General features: G+C 36.8%; 1 protein-coding gene across 1 annotated transcript in view; it reads left to right on the top strand.

Annotated features, from left to right (window-relative positions):
* Positions 1 to 789: 789 nt before the first annotated feature.
* LOC127622851 (RAC-beta serine/threonine-protein kinase) overlaps positions 790 to 13,145 on the top strand; it is a 30,640-nt gene continuing 18,284 nt past the window's right edge. Inside the window, exon 1 of the mRNA XM_052096960.1 lies at positions 790 to 1,339. The gene's annotated coding sequence lies outside the window, so the exon portion shown is untranslated. The remainder of the gene's footprint in view (positions 1,340 to 13,145) is intronic.

Raw genomic sequence — 13,145 nt, 5'->3', positions numbered from 1 at the left:
CACCATTCGCTTGCATTGTATGGACCTACAGAGCTGAGATATTCTTCTAAAAATATATATTTGTGTTCTACAGATCAAAGTAAGTCATACTCATCTGGGATGGCATGAGGGTGAGTAAATAATGAGAGGATTTCTATTTGTGGAGAAACTATGCCTTCAACAACATTAGTTAACATAAACTAACAATGCAAAATACTTTTAGAGCACTAACTTGTTCAGTGTATCCTAATAATGCTTTAAAAAGATACCATTATTTATTGCGTTATGAACTAACTAATTACAGTTGTATTGTATGTTAATAAATGCTGTAAAAAATATTTGTTATTGTAAGTTCAAGATACCTGATCTATTAACCAGTGTTAATTCATATAATATTATTCACCAACTTCTATTCTAATTTCTGTGAAGCACATAATAGCCTATTAAAAGCCTGCTATAAACACTCTAAAGGACTCAGTTTGTCACATTTTTCGTCAGGATTAATTTCAATAAATGTAATGTGATAGCACCATGGTAGAATAACGGTGTCATACAATAATGCCATAATATTCGAGATATACCTCTACGGGAATCATTGTAGGACACATGCATGTACATGGTACTTTAAATAATATCATGCATTTTTTATATAATGTGTGTAAACCATATGTGTTTTTTATTGTATTCTAATTTGAAGGCGGGCGTACATTTGAGTGAACAATTACTCGACAATCACAACAATGCTTTGAATTGGCATGTCAAAGGGACGTTAACAGCAAGCCAGCAGAGGGCGAAGAGAGAGAAGAAATGTAACAACGCTATACATGAACGCTAACCGAAGATGCTTATGATGTACTGGCACGGCCTCGTTATATACACGTTACATCACCGCGCTGACAGACGGCAACAATCTATGAGGCGTGATTAACAATCAACGGTCATTTTCAAAAATTCGGACGTTACGCGTGACGCCACGCCGAGCATATGCTGAGGTCATTTCCTGTTTGTGTTCCCGTGGAGTCGCTAGACGGAGGCCTATTCGCGAGATCAGCACGGGCACGGCGAGGGGTTTAAAAGCGTTAAACGCGTCAACAAGGTGTTGTGGGATGAGTGTGGGCGACCGGGCTCGTGTTTTGGGTGACTGAGGGGGAGTTTGTGAGGAGAATCGGGAGCGCGGGTGTTGTTATTTTTCGGGGCAGCTGTGAGTGATCATTGGCAGAGTTCAATACATAGCAGCTCGCTCGCGAGGGGAATAAACAAACACTTAACACCTCCAAACACCTTGTTTTCGCCTCACATGGATTTTTGAGGATCTACACACTGCATTGGACCAACACATCACAAGAGAATAAAAGTGCAGGTAAGGGACTCGTGCAGCGATGATTGAATGCTAGCGTGATGTTTAGTTTAGCCTAGCCTGAGTTTCTATATTGAAACCAGACTTAAATGTGCTGTTTTCCCTTTACAATCAATTAGCAGATGAATTGCAGAATGCATATGTTTGAATCTGTGTTTATTTGGTTTAATGGACCGATAAAACCGCATCTCCCTTCCTAACACACGTTCGCATCCCTCTGTTTGATTTTATAAATAATTTTAAATAGTGAAAGCACGTTTGGTGATGAATATAAGCCATCTTATACCTATACCATATGGGCATTACTTGTTGATTTACTGTAAATGCATCGCGGCTTTGGAGAGATACATCAAACCACTCCATTTAGTTTAAAAAATAACAGTTGAATAAGTGGAAACTAGTATATTATTGATCAGGCCCTTTACGCGCAGTACAGATATAGATGATGGATGCGGATCTATAGGACAAACTCGCTGTACATACTGAACGATCGATTAAACGGGTGCCAATCTGCACGCCTTGGATTTTCTTTCTTCATCCGATTCTGCGTTGCAATTCTTTTTTGTAAAAATAATAGATCGCAACTTTATATTAAGATGAAGTGGGTAAAAGTTTGACAGCTATCAAACAATGCCTCCATTAAGTTATTGCATGAGTGTAAATGAGTCCTGAAGGTTATTAAGGTTGAGAGGTGTCAGGTTTTGGGCTTCTTGGTGGAAAAAGTCTGTCATTTATGCGTACAGCACAGAAAGTGTGTACTCATGAGTTTGTAGAAATGGCCCCAGCTCTTGTTTGTCTTTGGACATCAAAGTGTGTGTGTGTGTGTGTGTGTGTGTGTGTGAGTGAGGGTTGTGTGGCAGGTTGAATAAGGCCATTTCTGTGAGAAAAAGAGGAACAGGCATTTAGACCGCTGACCGACTGATACATGCACATTAGACACGCTTGGCTCAATATACCAGTGATTGAAACAGTATGGGTTCTTTTAATGTCAGTGCTTGTTGTCGTGTTAAGCAGTTGTGTAAGGGACTAGCAGGGGTGTCACAAGGTGGGGATTTTATTTAGCTGGGGTAATCCAGTGTTGTGCCCATGGTGATAGGACAGCACGCCAGATCTGTGCCAAGAGGCATTGCGATGCCAGCAAACGCCACTGGCACAGACCAGTCTGACACTCAAAACATTAAAAGTTGTGTGAAGAGCAGTCTTTTTTGTAATGAAAGGAATATTCCGGGCTCAATACAAATCAAGCTCAATCAACAGCATTTGTGGCCTAATATTGATTACCACAAAACACACTGACTTGTCCCTTCTTTAAAAGGAGGGATGAGAAATATCTGGTGTACAGCGAGGCACTTACAATGAAAGTCAATGGGGGCCAATCTGTAAACTTTAAAATACTCACTATTTCAAAAGTATAACCACAAGACACAAACAAATCTTGTTTAAACACAAGTTAGAATCACTTTTATCCAGTATTACAACTACGTTGCCATGACTACATAATGCTTTAAACCCTAAAGCGACCATAAACAATTATTTAAATGGTTTTACAGCGCAAATAATACATTAACTTTAACAGAAGAATGAATGTGTTCTGCAGAAGAAAGCAAGTCATTCACATCTGGAATGGCAAGAGGGTGAGTCAATGATGAGAGAAATTTCATTTTTGGGTGAAATATACCTTTAATTCAGAGCCTTATTTAAAGGATCCAGTAATGATACTTTAAGTTGTCCCATGCCAGTAGCATTCTAATTCCTTTGCTATGATTACTTCCTTGAAATATTGTAAACGTAAATGTATATGACATAAATGATAAGCTTTATTTATAAAAATGATTAAAACAATCATTCACCACACTCCATACTCTCCTCTGCCATGTTAAAATTTGTCTCCTCCCAACTTGAAAACTTTTGGATGATTTTCGGCACAACTTTGTGTCTTTCAGGGTTACAGTTATCAGTCCGTCACTCAACCTTTTTTGGGCATCACCTTTTAAAATCTGTTTTTAGGAGCCTGTGCTGTTTTGGAGTTTGCGTAAACATGCACTAGATGAATGTCTTTGATGTTTGTTGCGACATGTCTTGCTGCTTTTTCAGCATCTTGTGTGATGAGCCAGCATTTTTAAGGCATCGTGTCCAGTTAAAAGAACTGACAAGGAACTTGCGTGCCCTGCCATACACTGTGCTGCATAGTATTTTTGCCCCTCTGTGAACTGACCCTTGGTGAGTGACATTTAGAAACTGAAAAGAGCGAAGCTTGTGCGTAAAGAGAATCAACCCAAACTTGAAAATTAGCCCAAGTGAAATCCATGGAACGCATTGGATTTAAAAAAAAAATGTTTGTATTGTGTTAATCTATTTTAATATGCTTTATTTAAATATTGAAAGATTTATTTATTTCATTTTGAGATTTGGCCCTCCATACCACTCTAGCATCTAGTTGCATACTTTCTATTCTTCTCACACATTATGTAACACTGAATAAGGCCTACAGTTTATAAACCCCTGTATTCTGTTCGTTAAGGGTTTACGTGACGTGTGTTAGGGGTCAATTCATTAACTCAATCGAAGACTTTAAAAAAAAAAAAAAGTTAAGAAAACCAACAGCAGTAACGGTGTGTGTGTTTGCGTGCGTTCTTGCGTGCGTGTGCTCTTCATTGTAGATGTGTAATGTCTCACCCTTTCGTTTGTGTGTGTTCTGCATTGTGGCTGATTTGTTGATTTTATTTGACAAATAAAAAAATGCACTGTTTTATCGTCTCACCCATTCATTTCCAATAGGGGTCAAATTTGACCCCAAACACCATTAGTCTTCATTTTTTCAGACCACTACACCAACAGAATCCAGACCAGTTTTTTGTGTGTGTATAGATAGTAAATGTAGGAAAAGTCACCAAACCTCATCCCGCTGAGATTAAGAGAACCATGTTTTTTTTAAAGCAGCAATGTTCAAAAGAGGTAAAAAAAAAAAAAAGACCCCAACAGAAGATTAAGGTTAATATATGCCTACCTCCATTTACTCAAAATCAACCTACCTAAGCATAAAGATCATTTGAAAATGCAGCTCTAAGAAGCTGAGCTTTCCAATGTGCCTGAAAACAGCGGGTGTCTTGTCCTGTTCGGCGTACACCATGTTTTCATCAGTGGATCAAACCAAATTTATTGCAATCTAATTCTCCATGGTGAAAGTATAATGTTTTCAAGTTTCCTATTGGAAATGGTTTAGAAACACATTGCAGTGCAAGCGTCTGATCCTTGTCCCATGTTCATTAAGTTTGTATTTGAATGTAATCCTTTCTGGGAGGCCAGTCAGTTGATCACATTAAAATATACTTTGTTCAAAGATTATCAGGGTAAAAGTTATATATTGGCCTTTTTTTTTCTTTTTTTTTTTTTTAAGGAGGACTGTTTTGCTCTCACTTGTACCAAATGACTTGCATAAACCCATTAAAAAACATACATTTGTAAATTGAAAGGATGTTCCAAAGGAAATGAAAATGTATTATTAAGAGCTTACCTTTAAGGAGAGGCTGATGGCTGTCTACTTGCATTTTTATGCCTTGCAGTCTGAAACATTTGAATTTATTGTAGCTATTCAGTCTTTATTGTTAAGAAAATATTTACATAAAATACAATTTGAGGGCAGCAATTAAAATGTACATTATTGCAAATGTGCAATAAAAAGATCTACACTATTTACTCAGAATTCACAAAATATTTGAAAGTGTGCACTATTTATTAATAAGTTTATCTGCAGAATTTTAAACTAACACAAGTTAAAGAAGCTGTAAGCGATTTTAGCATTCTGAAGCTTTCAAGTGACTAAGCTGTTGAATTTTTTACAACAGCGTTGTTTATAAGCCTTCTTATATTAAAAGTAAACAAGGGGTCAGCTCATATATTTAATCATTTTCCTTTAGATATAAAATACAATAAATCTGTTTATCCATCAGCACTCACCCGGACCTTGATGATAGGCCCATATACTAGATCAGCAGTTTTAGTCCATTTAAAATTTGTATATCAATACTGACTCTGCACTTTAGATTCATTCATGCAGTTTGTAATACCACAGTCATTTTCCATAGAAAGTCTAAAACTCATCACTCAGACATGATCTCCAGATCATCCATAGCTCTTCCTGCCACCAGCTTTAGATCAGATGTTGTCTGATAAACTGTGGCTAGACTGTGTTACGCCAGATAAGAAATGAAAGCTGCGCTATGTAAGATTTATTTATTTTTTGGTTAAAAATTAACATCTGTTTTTATTGATATTGAGCAAGTACATTAAAAAAAATCTGTGTTCTTAACACTGTCCTCGCCTTACCCTGCTTCACTATGGTAAGCCTACAATAATGATTTTGCTCAGATATGTTTTCTGGTCAGACTGTTGAAGCTTATATTGGTTGTTTTGATTGAAATAAATTAAACATTAATCTGAGGATGTTGTGTTTATCACCGTAATGTTTTTAATAGTTTACGTTTGCCAGTGAAGTTACTGTAACATGTCTACTAATATTCATGACTTATGAGTATTTTATAACCGAGCTGTTTCAAGGTTCCATAAGTGTGTGTGCGCCACTTTTCTCGTGAATTTACTATAGTAACACTGTCTGTATTTCGCCCAATGTAAATTAGGTGTTAACGTTTTACACTATAATTTGGAGGATGAGAGTTTAATAGATTTAATGCCTATTGCAATTTATACTTTAACCTCTTGTAGATCTTTTTAAATTAGTCAACCTCTCTCTTAGTCTTTGGAAAATGTGTAAAGTTACTTGAATTGGTGCTATTTTAGAGCGTTTATGTATTTATATTGTGGAACACTTTGTTTGGAAAAAAGTTAATAAAACTTTGTAATATTGGATCTAAATGCATTATGAAAGGAAAAGAAGTAAATACTGCATGGAGTCAAAATTAAGCACTTTCGAAATGAACTTTGATTAAGCTAACTGAAAAAGTATGATTAACTGACAGCACTATTATTTATATTTATTTAATTGTTGTGATTCAAAATTATATTTTTAAAAGGTTCAAAACATCTTTTTAGTAGGAAATACATCAAAACACCAAAGAAAACAGCGCTTGTCAAGTCACTTCTCTGCAACTTTCAATATGCAGCCAATTTTAAAAGGATCAAAGCCTCAAAGATACTTCTGAGAAAAAAAACGAATCACTTCATGGGTGCTGACCACTGCCATTATGTTAGGATGTTGCGGGTTGTTGCTAGGGCATAGTTAGGTGGCAGCTGGATCTTCTGGGTAGTTGCTGAAGGCCAAAGTATACTTTGGATCACTAACTACGTTTCCATGCAAGGATTTTTTGCAAAAAAGTTTTGGCGCATCAAAATAAATCTGATGGAAACGCACATTATCGCTAAAATGTAACAAATTTTTCCATTTAAATGGTTTAGAAACACTTTTTTTTTTTGCCGATAAAATTGGCATTAATTAAAAAATTTTGTGTCGCATGACAGAGTTTGCCGCCCAAATCTATTAAATTATTGTTTAGATTTACTTTTGAAAAAATGCCGTCAAAATTATCTGTATGAAATATAATAAATTACCAAATGAAAAAAAGCATTAAATAAAAAAATACATTACAAAATGAAAAATATATATATTTTTAAACCTATATATGCCTTTTTCTTCTTTTACGCAAACTTAAATTAGCCTTACCTAATCTCATTCAGCTGACTGTACCTGACAAAAACAGTCAGCTGAATGAGATTCTCAGAATGTTCTGCACAACATTTTAAAAAGTTTAAATACTTTAAATCTAACCATCTTTACCTCGGATCACATTTACTGCTTCTTCAGAAAATGTACATTTGCATTATGAAGCTAAAATAACTTTTAGATGATAATCATGTTCAGTTGGTCATTAAAAGTTGCTGGAGAAATATGTGTGCCACTCCACGACACAATATATGAGTATGAGCAACAGTAGCTATCAGCATTTCTTGTCCAATTCTTAAAGTTTACACAAGCACTGTGAACTTCTAAATGTGACCAGTGTACGTTGACACCTAACTGCAACACATTTTCTACTAGTGTTGTGAAAAGTACCTGTACTTCAGTACCAAGTCGATACTAAAATAAAAAGGTGTCATGATACCAGTGTTTCTGCAGTACCAGTAGTACTAATACTGAATTAATTTGGTCCCCAAATTAAAATCGGTTTATGTCCTTGTGTGATTATTAAATGTGAAAGGCTGCCTGCAATCCTAGTCTGTATGAGCAGAGGGCTTTAAATTAATGTGTTAAGTCGACCTCTCATACACTGGAAACTCCACAGACACTGAGAATCATTCACATTGTATGAGATGACAGAGCAGAGGACAAATCCACCTTGAAGATCACAGCCAGGGCTCCAGACTAACTAGCACTGTAGCACCTAACTGAAAATTTTAGGGGCACAGGCAGAATATTTTGGGGTGCACATCTTAAATCAACCTGCAATGCTATTATTCACATTTTCCCCATTTTAACTGTATTACTGATAAATGCTTTAGTAATAAATGCAGAAACTACAATGTGCTCTTATTTTATTTCACAGTTACCTTTTAACTGAATCGTGCTTAACAAATGCACATTCAGAAATGTAAACGAAGTATTATTACAGTGCAAAAACCAAAACAAATATATTAAATGTTAACATGAGGTTAGTGGTCACTGGTCTTTACTGTCATTAAAGCATCAGAATAAGTAAACAACATGTGCCTCAAATTATTTGCTTTATCAGCTACTATGGTTAACATACATTGAGCATGTGCATGCTGGACTTCCATGTGGCCAATCAAAATATTTGTTGGTTTCCCTTGTTGCAGGATCCTTGCTTGTACTATTTCACGTTCTTTAGTTGAAACTGTGAACTGTGCGGTGCCAGTTGCCTCGGCAAACTTGGTTTTCCCCGTATGTTGTGGACCACTTCTAAAGCAGTAGATACAGTTCATGGAGTTGGTGTTTTTGCTAAATCTAAGCCATGTAAACTCCCTCAGCCATTCCTGTCAGAAACCGGGTGTTCTTGCCTTATTCACCACGGCCTCTTCAATTCCAAATCGTCGACCTCTACAATTTGCTGCTCTGAAGGACCTGGCTCTGGTACTGGAGGAGTCGAAGCTAAAAAATAAAAAATGCATCAATGGTTCATTTCACCATGGTTGACCAAGCGAGACACACAAGTGTAGATGACGTTATCCAACTCTGGCAGACTCGCTCCCTGCTCGTTTTGCAACATCAAATAATAAAAAAACAATGTCGTCAAATTTGCAGGTCGCTCATGTGCGAGTAGTTGAAAAAAGATCTTGCATTGTCCAAAAAATAGTCGCAAAATGCGACCATTTGGTCGCAGTCTGGAGCCCTGACAGCACATGTAAACTACATATTTATATAATTAAATCACAGCGTTTGTGCTAAAATGATAACCCTGAGCCATGTAGAGAACTGTTTATACAGAGAAGTGAAGTTTCCTCTAAATAAAATCTCGAAACGATAAAAGCTAGACACCTGAAAATGCAACGGAAATATATTACAAATGTATGGTAAAATGTAATATTAATACTTATAATTTTTACAGGGATAAATCTTTGAAAGTATGTTTACATGCCATAAACTCAGTGGACATTTTGTAATTAAAATTAGGACAAATTCTGCCATTTTCCAGTGGACTATTTTTAAATAATATGATCAAATGGACAGATTTTATTGGCAAGAGTGTACACTTTCAACTTAAGTGTACATTGCCAATGCATTATTAGACACAATACATACAGATATACAACATATTGAATGCTGAAATTTAAATTCTCAAAACTGTTGTTTTCTCTGGCTGCAGCTTGCTGAACGACCAGTAGAGTTCTGCACAGGCCTTAAAAGGAAACCTGAATGGGACCCTACCCAGCCCGAAAAATACCATCAGATTATAAGTCCAATCTTGACTCGATCCCGAAATCACTCATTATCTTTATAATTTCTTCTCCTAGCTAGTACTGTTGCAGTAGGCTAGCATATAGGCAACATTAGTAACACAAATGAAACCGTAAACATACACCGTTTTAACGAGACACAGCAGCCCCTCAGTACACTAGAGCAGAAGGGAAAAAAGCATAAACTTACCGTTTATTTGCTGAAAGTTTGCTTGGTACAGAACAATCTGGAATAATATGAAACAATGCAACAGTCCTTTCTTTAAGGGCTGAATTTATTTCGAACATTAATCTTTGTGACACCTGCGCTAAAAACAATCTAGATGCAGCACAAAGAATGAAACTGAGCGCAGGTGTCTCAAGTGTTTGACAATTTGAAGTTCTTTTTAACTTGACACAGTTTTAAAAATTGCTGGTCCTGAGCGAGTTACTAAAAAAAACAGCGAAACGGTCAAAGACATTAATTCAGCATGTGTTCACATAGGAAAACAAGTGTAAAACAGAACAAATGCATGCAAAAACATGGCCCCTTAACTCGTCCGTTCGCGAATGTCTGTGACTTGTATCGACTGTAATGAATAAGTGTGCATTGCTTCTAGAGGTCGACCGATTAATCGGCCGATTTTTAGCATTTTTTAACATAATCGGCATCGGCCAATATCCAAGTATATCAAGCCGATTATTAGGCAGGCGCATCTGTGGGCAGCCTAGTGTTGTTGTGGAACACGTGTTCGACACACACTGCCCCTAGAGTCATTTTCCAGCAGAGTGAGCAGACCTCATCCAGTGCTTAGGAAGGAGTTCCTTGGAGAAAGCGGTAAGGATTACATTTGTATAACTTCTTTATATTTAATTAAAAACTTTTGATATGTTACTGCCAACTTCGAGAAAAAACGCGACATGACATTCGGCTACTTTTGGATATTGATAGCGTAGTTGAAGTTGCATTATCACAGCAGAAGGTTTGCTATCATGTCACAATAAGGAAGCAAGAATTTTGCAATTACAGACAGTGAATCTGAGACTTTTATTTGTTCTGTTTGTGTGTCTTATATTTGAGAGGGTTGTCACTCAATGCAGAGAAATAAGTAATAAAAAATATACCAACGCACTATAGGCTATTGAAGGACTGGCTTTGGTAAGCTCGGACGTTATCGGTTCTGCTGTCGTTACTGGAGAAATTAAGAAAATACATTCTTTATTGCTATAAAGAGAAAGTTAGTTTGTCTCGCCAGCCATTTCTATGTATAATATGAAACCATTTGTCTGTGATGCAATTTAGCTATTTGCAGTCAGAGAGAGAGAGAGAGAGAGAGATCTCGCTCACGTGACACAGCGAGCACAACACGAGCCCAGCTAAATGAGTGACAGAACTAAACATTCAAACGTAGCCTGGTTTAGATCTGTGATATTAGTCTGATTTTATTTTAGATTTCGCCTTCCAAAGATTATAAAAAGAATGTTTATACATAAGCCGCATTCTGTCTAGCACAACTTACTTCCCTTCACAGCGGTGTACTGACTTTTCTCCCTAAAACTCAAACTTAACGTCAGAATCAGCACGATCGGTGATTGTTGTAAAATGCAGTCTAGCTACTGATGCTAAATTGCGGGACGCGTTTAATAATAAAAAGAGCGCAAGAGATACCGTTCCCAAGGCGGCGCGCGCACCGATACAGACAGCAACGAGACAAGCAAAATATAGGCTATTTTGGGTTTCATGTGCGCGTCTTAACGATCAACTATACACAAAAATATGTCAAAACGACCGGCTTGGAGATTCACTTAAACACAGTTTATGTCTTAAATGGACGTAGTTATGGAAATAGTTGGGTGAAAATATGATGCATCAGGAGCCTATTATATCTGAACTCGATCTTAAAGGGGAAGCGGTCTAATAATAAACATGCTGACGATTGAGCCATTACTGCGAATCAAACAACAAAAGGCAAAGAGAAAATCACTTACAGCTCTTGAATGAATAACTTCTGCATTAATAAGCATTAATCTATCTATGATAAACTATGCAGTGTTATTTTACAATTGATTACTTTATTAGATTTATTTTTAGAACACACCTGAACAGTAATGTTAGTAGACCTTCCTGAAATTAAATCACTGTGCCTATATAACGTTTATATTTGTGTAATATATAACAAAAAGAACCGTTAAGAATACCGTTGAAGTACCGGATCGATAAGCAGTATCGGTAAGATAGTAATACCATTAAAACCTTACCGATACCCATCCCTAGTTATGCCTGTGCTTCTCTTGGATGCTCTGAATATTGGATTATGTGTCTGGATTGACCCTTAATTAAAGCTGCATTTGGATCTCAACCGTCGTGTCTCAGAGCAGTTCGTAACGCCTGCTTCGTTTATTTAATATATTTGTTAAATATTATTTATACAATATGTTTTTACATTATACATTTTTAATTTAAGTGTACAAGTGCAGATTGGTCAAGTGTTCAATAAATGTATTTGTTGAGAAATGTTGTCTATCTTAAGTAATTATTTGTGTTACATTTTATCTTTCAAATAAAAGGTTCAAATAAGAGGTTAAAAACAAGCACATATCGGCTAAAATAAATCGGCTGCATTAATCGGCCATTGGCCGACCCATATTTCAAAAGATCGGCATCGGCCTGAAAAAAAAACAATATCGGTCGACCTCTAATTGCTTCACACAATCCGTTTCTGTGTGAGGAGGTGCAGTCGAGTGGAGCATGTACCTCCTAAAAATTTTGATATGCCAATTTTAGCCACAGAAAGTATGGAAAAACATTGAGGTTTTGTCCATTGTAGAAAGGTGCCTGGGTTTGTTCCTGGCAGGCAGCAGATGCCTTAACCCCGCCCCCACCCTGATCATATGGAGCGTGTAAGGCTGAAAAGGCTGCCAGGAACAACTCAGGACTAGGGTTGCAGCAGTATACCGGTTTCACGGTATGAAAATTGACGGTTATCATACCATGTACGTTTGCTTATCTATATTGAGAAAAAAATGCAAAGAGAATCTCACATGAGCGTGCGCATCTCCTTTCCTCCTCGTCTGCCTGTAAGACTCCTCAACTTGCGTTGCACACGCAGCGGAGAAAATGTCAGAGAGAGAGAGAGAGAGAGAGAGAGAGAGAGAGAGAGCGAGAGAGAGTGAGTGAGAGTGAGACAGTGTGTGTGTTAAAGCAGAGTTTCTCAACTGGTCTATTCGGACTGGGTCACAGACAGCAGGGAAAGAACAATGCCATGGTTCTCCCATTGAAGATATTTCGTCGGCCGCCCAAGTGATCGCTTATTTAGGACTGCCAAATCAGATTTAATGATAATCTCGCAAACAGTTAAAGGATTCTCATCTGCACTTTCGCACGAGTGTAATGAGCTCACGATCTGCTCTGCTCTCTGACGCCCGCGCGCAACAACCGGGCTTCCCTCGATATTGCGGAGTGCAGACATCAAAACTGATGTGACCAATTTCAATTCTAGACAGGAGCAGTCTGGCCTCGCTGTCATGCACCTACAGTATATGTTAATCGTTATTAATCATAGGAAATTACTTTAAAAGCTCACACAGCTGATTGTATTTTTAATTTAACATGATATGATAACATGTAAACTAACATGCTTTAGTTATATAACATGTTATAGTTACATGCTATTTTTTTATCATGTTTATAATTCTGTTTATTTTAATTCTGTTAGCTTTCTTATTATTTCTATTTATTTTCAAAAGGGAGACTTTTTTTTACACATACTTCAATAAAAAAATTTGTTTCAAGTTTCAATTAAAAAAAAGTGTTTGGTCAAAAATAAATAAATAACCCTTCTGTTTTCACTGATAATAGTAATTGTGTAATACCGGATACCGTGATATTTTCTGAGATGGTTAT

Source organism: Xyrauchen texanus, chromosome 29 (genome assembly GCF_025860055.1).
Source record: "Xyrauchen texanus isolate HMW12.3.18 chromosome 29, RBS_HiC_50CHRs, whole genome shotgun sequence".
NCBI classification, from domain to species: Eukaryota; Metazoa; Chordata; class Actinopteri; order Cypriniformes; family Catostomidae; genus Xyrauchen; species Xyrauchen texanus.
The sequence above is the reverse complement of the archived record's forward strand: the minus strand, read 5'-3'. Positions and strand labels throughout refer to the sequence as shown.